Source organism: Triticum urartu, chromosome 5A, assembly GCF_056163025.1.
Source record: "Triticum urartu cultivar PI428250 chromosome 5A, HENAU_Tu73, whole genome shotgun sequence".
NCBI classification, from domain to species: Eukaryota; Viridiplantae; Streptophyta; class Magnoliopsida; order Poales; family Poaceae; genus Triticum; species Triticum urartu.
The window spans coordinates 381,054,059-381,072,960 of record NC_141877.1 but is presented as its reverse complement, the minus strand read 5'-3'; positions in this window follow the sequence as shown (position 1 = coordinate 381,072,960).

Below are 18,902 nucleotides of genomic sequence, written 5' to 3'. Positions count from 1 at the left end.
CTGTCAAAGTACGATAAAAGGCCTCAAACTCTGCCAGCCTAGGCTCAGCTAAGCTCCCATCAGAAGGGATCATGCATATGTTACAAAATTCAGTAAGTGGCATCTGATGGGTTTCAGCATATAAATCAAACCGCACCTTAGGAGGATTATTTCTAGGAAGGAAAGTAAAACTTTGAACAAAGATGTTTTTGAGGAGATGATACTATTCGCATTCAGCTGCGATGAAGTCAGTGAGGCCGGCATTAGCAGCATATTGTGTGAACTCCTAAAGGATTCCGCCTCTTCCATGAACGGGGTGTGCGGCCATTCGCACGGCCGTACTTCCGCCAACCTCCAAGGATGGAGATCACTGTCAGATGACTCCCCAATAACACCCTTGGAGTTCTTCTTGGAACCAAACTTCCTAAAGATATTCATGGTTTTCCTATGAACAAAAATTCTGAAATTTATTAGCCCATAAAATTTTCTCAACAAAACTTCACAAGAATATTACCAACTACTCATAGGGATACATAGAGGCCATAGAAAGCATTCAAACTACTTAGAACTCTAAGAATTCAACATGCAAGCTCATCTACAGTAGCACCAAGAGTAGCCTATTATTCAAAATATAAATCACTACAACAAAAACTAATTGGACAAACGGTGGAGTCATATACCAAGCAACAATTCCCCAAAACAGTTTCGAAAACGGAGCTTCGAGCAAAGAGATCGAAATCCGCGGGTTTGAGAGCAAGGACACGGGAGAGAGAGCTATGGGGAATTTTTTTTGGAGGTAGGTGATGATGTGGTGTGAAGGGATAAGTGAGGGGGACCACGTGGGGACGACAATCCACCAGGGCGCGCCTAGGGGTCCTGGCGTGCCCAGGTGGGTTGTCCCCACCTGGTGCACCTCCCTCTAATATTATTTGCACCAGAAATTCAGAAATATTTAGAAAAAATCATATTAAATTTTGACAGCATTATGAGAACTTTTATTTTTGGGTCATTTTTTATTGCATGGGAAATTCAAAAAACAGACAGAACATGGCGTTTTATTTTATTTAACTAATAAAAACAGAAAACAAAAGGTAGGGACAGAAGGTAGTGCTTACTAAATTCATCAACTTCATACCGCTCAAAAATGATCCATTAATAAGGTTGATCAAGTCTTATTAACAACCACTTTCGATTAGCATGAAACCGAACAACTTTCGTACATCACTAAGTTACCTCAATGGGGATATGAATGTCCCCAACAATAAGCATTTCATATTTCTTTTTGACAGTAGGTAGAGGTATTTGAAAACTTCCAATAGTGATTGTCGGAGATTTTTCAATATATTTAATACCATTCACTTGGAATTGTTTCTTCTAAAAGTGCACCGTATGCTCATTACCATTGATATGAAAAGTGACCTTGCTTTTATTGCAATCAATAGCAACCCCTACAGTATTCAAGAAGGGTCTACCAAGGATAATCGACATGTTGTCGTCCTCGGTCATCTCAAGTATTACAAAGTCAGTCAAAATAGTAACATTAGCAACAACAACGGGCACATCCTCACAGATACCGATAGGTATGGCGGTTGATTTGTCAGCCATTTGCAAAGATATTTCAGTAGGTGTGAGTTTATTCAAATCAAGTATTTTATATAAAGAGAAAGGCATAACACTAACACCAGCTCCTAAATCACATAAAGCAGTTTTCACATAATTCTTTTTGATGGAGCAAGGTATAGTTGGTATTCCCGGATCTCCAAGTTTTTTAGGTACTCCATCTTTAAAAGTATAATTAGCAAGCATAGTGGAGATTTCAGCTTCCGGTATTTTTCTCTTATTAGTGATGATGTCTTTCTTATACTTTGCATAAGGAGGCATTTTCAAGATATCAGTCAAGCGAGTAGGCAAAAAGACTGGCCTTAGCATTTCAGCAAAGCGTTCAAATTCTTCATCATCATTCTCTTTAGTTGACTTAGGTGGAAAAGGTATAGGCTTTTGAACCCGTGGTTCTCTTTCCTTACCGTGTTTTCTAGCAACAAAGTCATTTTTATCACACCTTTTATTCTTAGGTTGTGGGTTATCAAGATCAATAGGTGGTTCTTCTTGGGGAACGTAGCATGCAATTTCAAAAAAAATCCTACGCTCATGCAAGATCTATCTTGGAGAAGCATAGCAACAAGAGGGGGAGATTGTTTCCACGTACCCTCGTAGACCGAAACCGGAAGCGTTTGACAACGCGGTTGATGTAGTCAAACTTCTTCTTGTTCCGACCGATCAAGTACCAAACGTATGGCACCTCCGAGTTGTGCACACGTTCAACTCGATGACGTCCCTCAAACTCTTGATCCATCAAAGTGTCGACGGAGGGTTCCGTCAGCACGACGGTGTGGTGACGGTGATGGTGAACTAATCCGCGCAAGGCTTCGCCTAAGCACTATGTGAATATGACCGGAGGTGTAAACTATGGAGGGGGGTGGCACACACGGCTAACAATGTTTGTTGTGTGTTCTAGCGGTGCCCACCTCATATATATAGGTTGGAGGGGAGGAGAGGCAGCCAAGGGGGCACCTCAAGTAGGAGGAATCCTACTTGGGGTCCTCCCAATTCGGCCTCCCTCCTTTCCTATTCCTATTCGGAGTAGGAAGGGAAGAGGGGGAAGGCGGAATCCTATTCCCCTTTTCCTTTCCTTCTTCCCCTTTCCTTCTCCAATTTTTCCAGCCAATATGGGGGCGCACCAGCCCCTTTGTGGCTGGTGTGTTTCCCCTCGTGGCCCATTAGGCCCATATAGCTTGCCGGGGGTTGCCCGGAACCCCTTTCGGTGACCCGATACGTACCCGGTACCCCGAACACTTCCGGTGTCCGAATACTATCATCTTATATATGAATCTTTACCTCACGACCATTTGAAGACTCTTCGTCATGTCCAGGATCTCATCTGGGACTCCGAACAACATTCGGTCACCAAATCACATAACTTATATAATACAAAATCATCATCGAACGTTAAGCGTGCGGACCCTATGGGTTCGAGAACTATGTAGACATGACCGAGACACCTCTCCGGTCAATAACCAACTACGGAACCTGGATGCTCATATTGGTTCTTACATATTCTACGAAGATCTTTATCGTTCAAACCGTAATGACCACATTCGTTATTCCCTTTGTCATCGGTATGTTACTTGCCCGAGATTTGATCGTCGGTATCTTCATACCTAGTTCGATCTCATTACTGGGAAGTCTCTTTACTCATTCCGTAATGCATCATCCCGCAACTAAATCATTAGTCACATTGCTTGCAAGGCTTATTATGATGTGCATTACCGGAGGGCCCAAAGATACCTCTCCGATACTCGGAGCGACAAATCCTAATCTCGATATATGCCAACCCAACAAACACCTTCGGAGATACCTATATAGCATCTTTATAATCACCCAGTTATGTTGGGACGTTTGGTAGCACACAAGGTATTCCTCTGGTATTCAGGAGTTGCATAATCTCATAGTCAAAGGAATATGTATAAGTCATGTAGAAAGCAATAGCAATAAAACTTAACGATCATTATGCTAAGCTACCGGATGGGTCTTGTCCATCACATGATTATCCTAATGATGTGATCCTATTCATAAAATGACAACACATGTCTGTGGTTAGGAAACTTAGCCATCTTTGATTAATGAGCTAGTCTAGTAGAGGCTTACTAGGGACACGGTGTTTTGTCTATGTATCCACGCATGTATCAAGTTTCTGGTTAATACAATTCTAGCATGAATAATAAACATTTATCATGATATAAGGAAATATAAATAACAACTTTATCATTGCCTCTAGGGCATATTTCCTTCAGTCTCCCACTTGCACTAGAGTCAATAATCTAGTTCACATCGCCATGTGATTAACACCAATAGTTCACATCACCATGTGATTAACAGCCATAGTTCACATCACCATGTGACCAACACCCAAAGGGTTTACTAGAGTCAATAATCTAGTTCACATCACCATGTGATTAACACCCAAAGAGTACTAAGGTGTGATCATGTTTTGCTTGTGAGAGAGGTTTAGTCAACGGGTCTGCCATATTCAGATCCTTATGTATTTTGCAAACTTCTATGTCTACAATGCTCTTCACCGAGCTACTCTAGCTAATTGCTCCCACTTTCAATATGTATCCAGATTGATACTCAGAGTCATCTGGATCGGCGTAAAAGCTTGCGTCGACGGAACTCTTTACGACGAACTCCTTATCACCTCCATAACCGAGAAACATTTCCTTAGTCCTCTTTAGGTACCTAAGGATAATTTTGACCGCTGTCCAATGATCTACTCCTAGATCACTATTGTACCCCCTTGCCAAACTCATGGCAAGGTACACAATAGGTCTGGTATACAACATGACATACTTTATAGAACCTATGGCTGAGGCATAGAGAATGACTTTCATTCTCTCTCTATCTTCTTCCATGGTCGGGTTTTGAGTCTTACTCAACTTCATACCTTACAACTCAGGCAAGATCTCCTTCTTTGACTGATCCATTTTGAACTCCTTCAAAATCTTATCAAGGTATGTACTCATCGAAAGTCTTATCAAGCGTCTTAATCTATCTCTATAGATCTTGATGCCCAATATGTAAGCAGCTTCATCGAGGTCTTTCTTTGAAAAACTCCTTTCAAATACTCCTTTATGTTTTCGAGAATATTCTACATCATTTTCGATCAACAATATGTCATTCACATATACTTATCAGAAAGGCTGTAGTGCTCCCACTCACTTTCTTGTAAATACAGCCTTCATCGCAAGTCTATATAAAACTATATGCTTTGATCAACTCATCAAAGCATATATTCCAACTCAGAGATGCTTGCATCAGTTCCATAGATGGATCACTGGAGCTTGCACACTTTGTTAGCACCATTAGGATCGACTAAACCTTTGGTTGCATCATATACAACTCTTCTTTAATAAATCCATTAAGGAATGCAGTTTTGACATCCATTTGCCAGATTTCATAAAACACGTCAATTGCTAACATGATTCGGACAAACTTAAGCATCGCTACGTGTGAGAAAATCTCATCATAGTCAACACCTTGAACTTGTCGAAAACATTTTGCGACAATTCGAGCTTTGTAGATAGTAACACTACCATCATCGTCTGTCTTCCTCTTGAAGATCCATTTATTCTCAATGGCTTGCCGATCATCGGACAATTCCACCAAAGTCCACACTTTCTTCTCATACATGGATCCTATCTCGGATTTCATGGCCTCAAGCCATTTTGTGAAATCTGGGCTCATCATCGCTTCCTCATAGTTCGTAGGTTCGTCATGGTCTAGTAACATGACTTCCAGAACAGGATTAACATACCACTCTGGTGCAGAACATGCTCTGGTTGACCTACGAGGTTCGTTAGTAACTTGATCTGAAGTTTCATGATCATTATCATTAGCTTCCTCTCTTGTTGGTGTAATCATCACGGAAACGGTTTTCTGTGATGAGCTACTTTCCAATTCGAGAGAAGGTACAATTACCTCATAAAGTTCTACTTTCCACCCACTCACTTCTTTCGAGAGAAACACCTTCTCTAGAAAGGATCCATTCTTAGCAACAAAGATCTTGCCTTCGGATCTGTGATAGAAGGTGTACCCAACAGTTTCTTTAGGGTAACCTATGAAGATGTACTTCTCCGATTTGGGTTCGAGCTTATCAGGTTGAAGCTTTTTCACGTAAGCATCGCAACCCCAAACTTTAAGAAACGACAACTTAGGTTTCTTGCCAAACCACAATTCATACGGTGTCGTCTCAACGGATTTAGATGGTGACCTATTTAATGTGAATGCAGTTGTCTCTAATGCATAACCCCAAAACGATAGTGGTAAATCGGTAAGAGACATCATAGATCGTACCATATCTAATAAAGTACGGTTACGACGTTCGGACACACCATTACGCTGTGGTGTTCTAGGTAGTGTGAGTTGTGAAACTATTCCACATTGTTTTAAATGAAGGCCAAACTCGTAACTCAAATATTCGCCTCCGTGATCAGATCGTAGAAACTTTATTTTTTTGTTACGATGATTTTCCACTTCACTCTGAAATTCTTTGAACTTTTCAAATGTTTCATACTTATGTTTCATTAAGTAGATATGCCCATATCTGCTCAAATAATCTGTGAAAGTTAGAAAATAACGATACCCGCCGCGAGGCTCAACACTCATCGGACCGCATACATTGGTATGTATTATTTTCAATAAGTCAGTTGCTTGCTGCTTTGTTCCGGACAATGGAGTCTTAGTCATCTTGCCCATGACGCATGATTCGCAAGTATCAAAAGATTCATAATCAAGTGATTCCAAAAGTCCATCTGCATGGAGTTTCTTCATGCGCTTTACACCAATATGATCTAAACGACAGTGCCACAAGTATGTTGCACTATCATTATCAAGTTTGCATCTTTTGGCATCAATTTTATGAATATGTGTATCACTATGATCGAGATTAAATAAACCATTCACATTGGGTGTATAACCATATAAGGTTTTATTCATGTAAACAGAACAACAATTATTCTCTGACTCAAATGAATAACAGTATTGCAATAAACATGATCAAATCATATTCATGCTCAACACATACACCAAATAACATTTATTTAAGGTTCAACACTAATCCCGAAGGTAGAGGGAGTGTGCGATGGTGATCGTATCAATCTTGGAATGACCTCCAACACACATTGTCACCTCGTCCTTAACTAGTCTCTGTTCATTCTGCAACTCCCGTTTCGAGTTACTAAATTTAGCAACTGAACTGGTATCAAATACCCAGGGGCTGCTATGAACACTAGCAAAGTACACATCAATAATATGTATATCAAATATACCTTTGTTCACTTTGCCATCCTTCTTATCCGCCAAATATTTGGGGCAGTTCCGCTTCTAGTGACCATTTCCTTTGTAGTAGAAGCACTCAGTTTCAGGCTTGGGTCTAGTTGTAGGCTTCTTCATGGGAGTGGCAACTTGCTTGCCATTATTCTTGAAGTTCCCTTTCTTTCCCTTGCCCTTTTTCTTGAAACTAGTGGTCTTGTTAACCATCAACACTTGATGCTATTTCTTGATTTCTACCTTCGCTGTTTTCAGCATCATGAAGAGCTTGGGAATCGTTTTCGTCATCCCTTGCATATTATAGTTCATCACGAAGTTCTAGCAACTTGGTGATAGTGACTAGAGAACTCTGTCAATCACTATCTTATCTGGAAGATTAACTGCCACTTGATTCAGACGATTGCAGTACCCAGACATTCGGAGCACATTCTCACTGGTTGAGCTATTCTCCTCCATCTTGTAGGCAAAGTACTTGTTAGAGGTCTCATACCTCTCGACTCGGGCATGAGTCTGAAATACCAATTTCAGCTCTTGGAACATCTCATATGCTCCGTGGCATTCAAAACATTTTTGAAGTCCCGGTTCTAAGCCATAAAGCATGGTGCACTAAACTATCAAGTAGTCATCATACTGAGCTTGTCAAACATTCATAACGTCTGCATCAGCTCCCACAACAGGTCTGTCACCTAGCGGTGCATCAAGGACATAATTCTTCTGTGCGGCAATGAGGATAATCCTCAAATCACAGACCCAGTCCGAATCATTACTACTATCATCTTTCAACTTAGTTTTCTCTAGGAACATATCAAAAACATAGGGGAGCTACAACGCGAGCTACTGATCTACAACATAATTTGCAAATACTATCAGGACTAAGTTCATGATAAATTAAAGTTCAGTTAATCAAATTACTTAAGAACTCCCACTTATATAGGCATCCCTAGAGTCATCTAAATGATTACATGATCCAAATCAACTAAACCATGTCTGATCATGACATGAGATGGAGTAATCTTCAATGGTGAATATCTCTATGTTGATCATATCTACTATATGATTCACGTTCGACCTTTCGGTCTCTAGTGTTCTGAGGCCATGTCTGTACATGCTAGGCTCGTCAAGTTTAAAACTGAATATTCCGCATGTGCAAAACTGTCTTGCACCCATTGTATGTGAACATAGACCTTATCACACCTGATCATCACATGGTGTCTCGGCACGACAAACTATCGCAACGATGCATACTCAGGGAGAACACTTATACCTTGAAATTTTAGTGAGGGATCATCTTATAATGCTACAGCCGTACTAAGCAAAATAAGATGCATAAAAGATAAACATCACATGCAATCAAAATATGTGACATGATATGGCCATCATCATCTTGTGCCTTTGATCTCCATCTCCAAAGCACAATCATGATCTCCATCATCACCGGCTTGACACCTTGATCTCCATCGTGGTATCATTGTCGTCCCGCCAACTATTGCTAACACATAGTGATAAAGTAAAGCAATTACATGGTGATTACATTTCATACAATAAAGCGACAACCATAAGGTTCCTGCCAGTTGCCGATAACTTTTACAAAACATGATCATCTCATACATCAACGTATATCACATCATGTCTTGACCATATCACATCACAACATGCCCTGCAAAAACAAGTTAGATGTCCTCTACTTTGTTGTTGCAAGTTTTACGTGGCTGCTACGGGCTTCTAGTAAGAACCGTTCTTAGCTACGCATCAAAACCACAATGATGTTTCGTCAAGTTTGCTGTTTCAACATTCAACAAGGACCGGCCATAGTCAAATTCGATTCAACTATAGTTGGAGAAACAGACACCCGCCGGCCACCTTTATGCAAAACAAGTTGCATGTCTGTTGGTGGAACCGGTCTCATGAACGTGGTCATGTAAGGTTGGTCCGGGCCGCTTCATCCAACAATACCGCCAAATCAAAATAAGATGTTGGTGGTAAGCAGTATGACTATGATCACCCACAACTCTTTGAGTTCTACTCGTGCATATCATCTATGCATAAACCTGGCTCGGATGCCATTGTTGGGGAACGTAGCATGTAATTTCAAAAAAATTCCTATTCTCACACAAGATCTATCTAGGAGATGCATAGCAATGAGAGGGGGAGATTGTGTCCATGTACCCTCATAGACCGAAAGCGGAAGCATTTGACAACGCGGTTGATGTAGTCAAACTTCTTCTCGTTCTAACCGATCAAGTACCGAACGTACGGCACCTTCGAGTTCTGCACACGTTCAACTCGATAACGTCCCTCAAACTCTTGATCCATCGAAGTGTCAAGGGAGAGTTCTGTCAGCACGATGGCATGGTGACGGTGATGGTGAACTAATCCGCGCAGGGCTTCACCTAAGCACTACGTGAATATGACCGGAGGCGTAAACTGTGGAGGGGGGCGCCGCACACGGCTAACAATGTTTGTTGTGTGTTCTAGCGGTGCCCCCTCATATATATAGGTTGGATGGGAGGAGAGGCAGCCAAGGGGGCGCCCCAAGTAGGAGGAATCCTACTTGGGGTCCTCCCAATTCGGCCTCCCTCCTTTCCTATTCCTATTCGGAGTAGGAAGGGAAGAGGGGGAAGGGGAATCCTATTCCCTTTTTTCCTTTCCTTATTCCCCTTTCCTTCTCCATTTTTGCCAGCCCATATGGGGGGGGGGGGGGGGGGCGCACCAGCCCCTTTGTGGCTGGTGTGTTTCCCCTCTTGGCCTATTATGCCCATATAGCTTGCCGGGGTTGCCCGGAACCCCTTCTGGTGACCTGATACGTACCCGGTAGCCCATGAGGGAGTCCTGGACTAAGGGGTCCCCGGGCGTCCAGCCTGTTAGTCATGGGCCGGACTAATGGGCTGTGAAGATACAAAGACCGAAGACTCTACCCGTGTCCGGATGGGACTCTACTTGGCGTGGAAGGCAAGCTTGGCGACAAAATATGAAGATTCCTTTCACTTTAACCGACTTTATGTAACCCTAGATCCCTCCAGTGTCTATATAAACCAGAGGGCTAGATCCTTAGAGAGGAGGAAGGAAGATAGGCTAGATTTCTAGGGTTTTAGCCATTACGATCTTGTGGTAGATCAACTCTTGTAACCCCCATACTCATCAATATTAATCTAGCAGGACATAGGGTTTTACCTCCATCGAGAGGGCCCGAACCTGGGTAAACATTGTGTTCCCCGTCTCCTATTACCATCAACCTCAGATGCACAGTTTGGGACCCCCTACCCAAGATCCGCCGGTTTTGACACCGACATTGGTGCTTTCACTGAGAGTTCCGCTATGCCGTCGCCAAGAGGATCGATGGCCCCGTCAATTATCCACAACAACATTGTCCAGGGAGAAACCTTCCTCCCCGGACAGATTTTCGTGTTCGGCAGCTTCGCACCACGGGTCAATTCGCTTGGCCATCTAGAGCAGATCGATAGCTACGCCCCTGGCCATCAGGTCAGATTTGGAAGCTTGAACTACGTCGCAGACATCCGCGGAGACATGATCTTCGACGGATTCGAGACCGCGGCAGTAGCCGCTCCCTGTCACCATGTTGAAAATGGCTTAAATCTATCATCGAACTACACCCAGGAGATAGAACCTACAACTGCTCCAGCTCTAGATCCGAAGAAGGTCACGGCATCCGAGGACGGGAGGCTCAACCCCACCACGGAGGACACTGACTTAGCGGCGTTGGAGCCATACACAGCCCCAACCCCAAGTGAGATCTGTGATGCCAGAACCTCGGACACGTTTCCGGCTACAGGTTTTAAAGCCCGCGCGTCCGCACATGATGAGCTGGATCGGTCGTCGATCATTGAATTCAGCTCTGCGGACATCTTCCGACACTCACCTTTAGGCGACGTGCTAAACTCATTAACTCATTAAAAACACTCTCCCTAGTGGGGGACTCACAACCAAATTATATCCGGTTTGAACTGGGGGCCGATGACGGAGAATTTCGCTTCGCACCCCCCGCCCACTTAATAGCCACTGTTGAAGACCTAACTGACATGCTCGATTACGGCTCCGATGGCATCGATGGTATGGACGATGATGCCGAAGAATAAGAGGCCCAAAACCCACCGTTCACCGGACGCTGGACGGCCACTTCCTCGTATGACATATACATGGTGGATGCACCAAAAGAGGATAGTGGCGATGACAAGGAAGATCCGGTTGAGGATAAACCTCCCGAGATACAACCAAAGCGCCGGCGTCAGCGGCGCCGCTCTAAGTCATGCCGCAGCAAAGACAGCAACACCAGCACGGGATAAGATAACACTCTGGACAGTGACAAAGACAATGAAGACCCCGTTCAGCCAACTTCCGAACAGGACGAACGGGAAGATGGGCGAGTCAGCCCTGACGAACAGGCCGTACACGTAGACTCGGAGGATAGTAATTACCTTCCACTCTCCGAGGATGAGGCAAGCCTCGGCACTGAGGATTTCATCGTGCCCGAGGAGCCCCTCGAGCAGGAGCGCTTTAAGTGCCGGCTGATAGCCACTGCAAGGAGCCTGAAAAATAAGCAGGAACAACTTCAAGTTGATTAAGATCTGCTCAATGACAGACGGACTCCATCCGACCTACGTCACGAACTGGCCCGATATAGAGGCACCGCACACCCTCTCTACTTCACTGACGAAGTCATGGAACATGAATTCCCAGAAGCGTTCAAACCCGTGAATATCGAATCATATGATGGAACCACAGACCCCGACGTATGGATTGGAGACTTCATTCTCCATATTCATATGGCCCGTGGCGATGATCTTCATGCCATTAAATACCTCCCCCTAAAACTCAAAGGGCCAACCCTGCACTGGCTGAACAACCTGCCCGAAAATTCCATTGGCAGCTGGGAGGACTTGGAAGAAGCTTTCATTGACAACTTCCAAGGTACATATGTTTGACATGTCTCCAACGTATCTATAATTTTTGATTGTTCCATGCTATTATATTATCTGTTTTGGATGTTTATGGGCTTTATTATACACTTTTATATTATTTTTGGGACTAACCTATTAACCAGAGGCCCAGCCCAAATTGTTGTTTTCTTGCCTATTTCAATGTTTCGAAGAAAAGGAATATCAAACAGAGTCCAAACGGAATGAAACCTTCGGGAAAGTTATTTTTGGAACGGAAGCAATCCAGGAGACTTGGAGTAGACGTCAGGGAAGCTTCGAGGTGGCCACGAGGCAGGGAGGAGCGCCTGCCCCCCTGGGCGCGCCCCCACCCTCATGGGCCCCTCGTGGCTCCCCTGACCGACTTCTTTCGCCTATATATGTCCATATACCCTAAAAAGGTCGAGGAACAGAATAAATCAGAAGTTTCGCCGCCAGAAGCCTCCATAGCCACCGAAAACCAATCTAGACCCGTTCCGGCACCCTGCCAGAGGGGGCAATCCCTCTCCGGTGGCCATCTTCATCATCCCGGCGCTCTCCATGACGAGGAGGGAGTAGTTCTCCCTCGGGGCTGAGGGTATGTACCAGTAGCTATGTGTTTGATCTCTCTCTCTCTCTCGTGTTCTTGAGGTGGTACGATCTTGATGTATCGCGAGCTTTGGTATTATAGTTGGATCTTATGATGTTTCTCCCCCTCTACTCTCTTGTAATGGATTGAGTTTTCCCTTTGAAGTTATCTTACCGGATTGAGTCTTTAAGGATTTGAGAACACTTGATGTATGTCTTGCACATGCTTATCTATGGTGACAATGGGATATCATGTGATCCACTTGATGTATGTTTTGGTGATCAACTTGCGAGTTCCGTGAACTCGTGAACTTATGCATAGGGGTTGGCACACGTTTTCGTCTTGACTCTCTAGTAGAAACTTTGGGGCACTCTTTGAGGTTCTTTGTGTTGGTTGAATACATGAATCTGAGATTGTGTGAAACATATCGTATAATCATACCCACGGATAGTTGAGGTGACACTGGAGTATCTAGGTGACTTTAGGGTTTTGGTTGATTTGTGTCTTAAGGTGTTATTCTAGTACGAACTCTAGGATAGATTGAACGGAAAGAATAGCTTCGTGTTATTTTACTATGGACTCTTGAATAGATCGATCAGAAAGGATAACCGAGGGAGTCCTGGATTAGGGGGTCTCAGGACAGCCGGACTATATCCTTTGGCTGGATTGTTGGACTATGGGGATACAAGATTGAAGACTTCGTCCCGTGTCCGGATGGGACTCTCCTTGGCATGGAAGGCAAGCTAGGCAATACGGATATGTAGATCTCCTCCCTTGTAACTGACTCTGTGCAACCCTAGCCCCCTCCGATGTCTATATAAACCGGAGGGTTTAGTCCGTAGGACAACATACAATCATACCATAGGCTATCTTCTAGGGTTTAGCCTCTACGATCTCGTGGTAGATCAACTCGTGTAATACTCATATCATAAAGAACAATCAAGCAGGACGTAGCGTATTACCTCCATCAAGAGGGCCCGAACCTGGGTAAACATCGTGTCCCTTGCCTCCTGTTACCATCCGCCTTAGACGCACAGTTCGGGACCCCCTTACCCGAGATCCACCGGTTTTTACACCGACATTGGTGCTTTCATTGTGAGTTCCACTGTGTCGTCACCGTAAGGCTTGATGGCTCTTTCGATCATCGGTAGCGATGCGGTCCAGGGTGAGGTTTTCCTCCCCGGAAAGATTTTTGTATTCGGCGGCTTCGCACTGCGGGCCAATTCGCTTGGCCATCTAGAGCAGATTGAGAGCTACGCCCCTGGCCATCAGGTCAGATTCGGCAACTTGAACTACACTGCCGACATCCACGGAGACTTGATCTTCGACGAAGTCGATCCTGTGTCAGGTGCGCCGCACAGTCACGACGAGCACGACGTAACTCTGACGTCGGACAGTGTTCGGGAGATCGCATCTGCAACTACTCTGACTTTCAATCCGGAGCAAATCACGCCATCCAAGGACGGAGGGATAGACCTCGCCATGGAGGCCGCACTCTCAATGGCGATGGAGCCGGATATTGACTTCCCCCCTTACGAGAGCCGTGTCGCCGAACCACTGGATTCATCTCCGGCCATGGACTCCGAGCCGCCTGCATCCACGCCCATCGAGTCCGACTGGGCACCGATCATGGAGTTCACCTCCGCAGATATCTTTCAGCACTCACCTTTCGACGATGTGCTAAATTCATTGAGGTCTCTCTCCTTGTTAGGGGAACCTTGGCCGAACTATGTCCGGCTAGAATGGGATGTGGACGACGAAGAAATTTTCTAGCCACCCACCACCCACTTAGTAGCCACTGTCGACGATTTAACCAACATGCTCGACTTCGACTCCGAAGACATCGACGGTATGGACGATGATGCAGGAGACGAACAGGAACCACCGCCCACGGGGCGCTGGACCGCCACCTCATCATATGATATATACATGGTGGACACCCCCAAAGAAGGCAATGGCGATGAGAGAGCGGAAGATAACCCCTCCAAGAAGCAACCCAAGCACCGACGTTAGCGGCGCCGCTCTAAGTCCCGTCACAGCAAAAGTAGTGATACCGGCACAGGAGATAATAACACTCCAGATAGTGCCGAAGACAACCACAATCCCCTCCAGCACAATGTAGAGCGGGAAGATGAACAAGCCAGCCCTCCAGAGCAGGCAGCAGATGGAGAACCAGAAGAGGACAATTACATGCCCCTCTCCGAAGACGAGGTGAGCCTCGGCAACGAAGAATTTATCGTACCTGAGGATCCTGTCGAGCAGGAGCGCTTCAAGTGCCGGCTTATGGCCACAACAAATAGCCTGAAGAAAAAGCAACAACAGCTTCAAGCTGAGCAAGACTTGCTAGCAGACAGATGGACCGAAGTCCTTGCAGCGGAGAAATACAAACTCGAGCGCCCCTCCAAGAGTTACCCAAAACGCAGGTTGCTACCTCACCTCGAGGAGGAAGCATTGAAACCTCATTCACCATTGTACGATGCGGCTGACCGGCCACCGCGTGGCCGAGCCAGAGAGGCGTTTCAGCCTGAAGTTCAGCCAGCACCCCACCGCCACTCAATCAAAAATACCAAGGCCCGGGGCAACACACAGGACCTGCGAGACATATTGAATAGCAGGGCAAAACTTGCAAGGTCAATATACGGGTCACGGGCATGCGCGCCAACACGGGACAATGATCGTCGCGCCGGATACACCAAAGGTAAATCCAGCCGGGCCGAATATAGCAGACAAGACTCATATGAACTGCGTCGTGACATAGCCCGGCACAGAGGCGCCGCACACCCCCTATGCTTCACTGATGAAGTTATGGATCACGAATTCCCGGAGGGTTTTAAACCCGTTAATATCGATTCGTATGATGGTACAACAGATCCCGCTATATGGATCGAGGATTTCCTTCTTCACATCCACATGGCTCGCGGTGACGATCTACATGCCATCAAGTACCTCCCACTAAAACTCAAAGGACCAGCTCGGCATTTGCTGAATAGCTTGCCAGCAGACTCCGTCGGCAATTGGGAGGATTTGGAAGACACAATCCTTGACAACTTCCAGGACACTTATGTGCGACCACCGGATGCTGATGACTTGAGCCATATAACTCAGCAGCCAGGGGAATCCGCCAGGCAATTCTGGACACGGTTCCTGACTAAGAAAAACCAAATTGTCGACTGTACGGATGCAGATGCCCTAGTGGCATTCAAGCATAACATCCGTGACGAGTAGCTTGCCTGCCACCTTGGCCAGGAGAAGCCGAAGTCTATGGCAGCCCTCACGACACTCATGACCCGCTTTTGCATGAGCGAGGATAGCTGGCTGGCTCGCAGCAACAACACATCAAGTAATCCAGGCACTTCGGATACCAAAGATGCCAACGGCAGACCATGTCGTAACAGACCAAAGCACCGCAACAACGGCGATAACACCGATGACACGGCAGTCAATGCCGGATTCAGAGGCTCTAGATCTGGTCAGCGGAAAAAGCCATTTAAAAGAAGTACTCTGGCTCCGTCCAGTTTGGATCACATACTAGATCGCTCGTGTCAAATCCACGGCACCCCGACAAGCCAGCCAATCACACAAACAGAGAATGCTGGGTGTTCAACCAGGCCGGCAAGTTAAACGCCGAAAGCAAGGACAAGGGGCTGCATAGTGACGACGACGAGGAGCCCCGGCTGCCGAACACGGGAGGACAGAAGGGGTTCCCCCCACAAGTGAAGACGGTGAACATGATATACGCAACCCACATTCCCAAGAGGGAGCGGAAGCGTGCACTAAGGGACATCTATGCGATGGAGCCCGTCGCCCCAAAGTTCAACCCATGGTTCGCTTGTCCGATCACCTTTGATCGTAGGGACCACCCCACTAGTATCCGTCATGGCGGATCCGCCGCACTGGTCTTAGACCCCATCATAGACGGATTTCACCTCACTCGAGTCCTTATGGACGGCGGGCAGCAGCCTGAACCTCCTCTATCAGGATACAATGCGAAAAATGGGTATCGATCCCTCGAGGATCAAACCCACCAAAACCACCTTTAAAGGCGTCATCCCAGGTGTAGAGGCCCATTGCATGGGCTCAATCACATTGGAAGTGGTCTTCGGATCACCGAACAACTTCCAAATCGAGGAGTTAATCTTTGACATCGTCCTGTTTCGCAGTGGCTATCACGCACTGCTCGGACGAACAACATTTGCAAAATTCAATGCAGTACCGCATTACGCATACCTCAAGCTCAAGATGCCAGGACCTAGGGGGGTCATAACAGTAAAAGGAAACACATAACGCTTGCTCCGCCCGGAAGAGCACACTGCAGCCCTCGCAGCAGAAGCACAAAGCAGCCTTTTAAGGCAAACCACTAATTCGGCGATGCAGCCCCCAGACACCTTCAAGCGAGTCCGGAGTAAACTGCAACAGGATCGCCTGGCACGTTCAGAGCTCGCCTAGCAATTCGGCCCCCGTCCCAGTCCCAGTAAAGCGATGAAATCCATGCCGCGCGTACATAATTACGCACTGAAAATACCATGGACATAGGCGGGGGCACGATCAGGGCACGTCCCGCAATGCGGCTTAACCGCCCTAGGGGCTGTATACCTTTATCATTTATTTTCTCTTTCAGGGCCTAACTCTCTGGAAGCCCTTTCCGACAGTACGATTGCCGGACACATTATGGGAAGGAACAACCAAGGCGGCAAGAAGCTAAGATGTACACGGGAACCCCCAGGTGGTCTCTAATAATAATTGATATACCCGCTTTCTACTATCCATACGCAGCTTGCCCTTGGATAGGACATTTCGAATAGTCCTACTTTCTGCTTATTGCACTACTTGTACCAGTACGCTTCGACGTATTATCTAAATAACAATGCATAGCATTAGTCTATTATTGCATTATTTATCCTTTGTTTTTTATATGTCCATTTACGACAATCCGCACCCGTACATTCGGGTACCGTCAATACGCCAGGGGCTTTCGCTTACCCCATAATACGGCGCAAGAAGTCTGAACACTTTTGACAGTGCGGCACCCCGAACTTATAGCATTATATGCATCAGCTCCTAATCATGTCTTGGGTCAATAGTTGGGTTTGCCCAGCTCCCATGCCTTGGTACCTTACGTTCCGCTATATCGGCTAAGGTAGTGGTGGGAGAACTACTGCGATTGTGTCCCGGTTCTTCCGGATGAGCACCTCAGTAGAGAAAGCCGAAAACTGACTGTCATGATAAGGCGAGAGACTGGTCGCTGTTCGAGAGGTCTCAAGTCCTTAAAGACTTTTTCCGCTTCGGGCGAGGAGTTGGCCTTGCCCGGCTTAGGCGTGTATAGCACCCCAAATTCATCCTTCCGAATACTAGGGGCTTCGCCAAAATTTAAAATTGTAGACTTCTACGGCTAAGTGAGAGTGATAAAGTGTAACATCCCAAATTTTCAATTTGGAATGTTATACATTAGATCATCATGCATATCATATTTTATTTTTGCATTTTGGTTGATCCTAGAAATTCTACGCAACTCAATGACCCACGGAGAGAGTTGGGGATTTCGTTATTTCCATATTTGAGTTCTCTCAAATTTTGAGAATAGGATCATTTGATTTTATTTATTTTATCATCAATTATTTCTACTACAAAAATATGAGAGAGGGAATAAAATGACTTTCCCAAAATAAACAAATATTGAGGATTTAATAAAAAATCAAATAAGATTTTATTTCGGAGTTTTTCGGTGTTTTATTTGAATTTAGGAAAAAAGTGCGTTTTTCAAAATTGCATTTAGGGACCAAATAAATGTTCACCTTGTGCGGCTTGATTTTAGAAGCCCGTGAAAATTTATTTCGGAATTTTTGGAGTCCATTTAGTATTTCTTTTTATTTTTCTTCCGAGCGGAATAATAATAAAAAAACGAACCGACTTCGGGCCGTACCCGAGCGGGACACCGCCCGAGGGCAGCCTTTAACTAGCGCCGCCCCAAGCCGCCCCAGCCCATCAGCCCCGCCTCGATCCGTGCGCGCGGCCGGAGTCGTCGCCGCCGCCGCCGCCGCCGACGATCCCGCCGCCCGAGGTTCGGCGCGCTTCGTTTTTCATGCCAAAAAAAATTCGGCGTTCATCGTTTTTCTTTTTCTCGGATTAAATCCGCGATTTTTCTGATCGGGATTCCTGATCCGATTTTCGTTTTAGTTTAACTTTTCGCTCGTTTATCGGAATCAGGCGATTCAAGCGCCTAGGGATTCGTCTCGAAACCCTCTATCCGTTTAACCAACTTAAACAAGTTTTTGTTACTATAAAATTTTCCCTAGATCCAGATTAGTAGAACGAAGTTGTTTTCTTTCGCAGTTTGATTTTCGTTGCTTTGTTCGATTTGATTCTTTTTGCCAACCGGAGTTCTTAAGTTGAACTTTCTGGTTAGATCTCTTATTTGAGTTTTACCTGTGCATTAGATGAGTGCTTATTGTATGCTTGTTTGTTTGTCTGTGATAGAGTACCCGGAGTGCGCCGCTTGTTACTTCGAATCGTTAGGTTTCGCGGATCATCAGCAAGGCAAG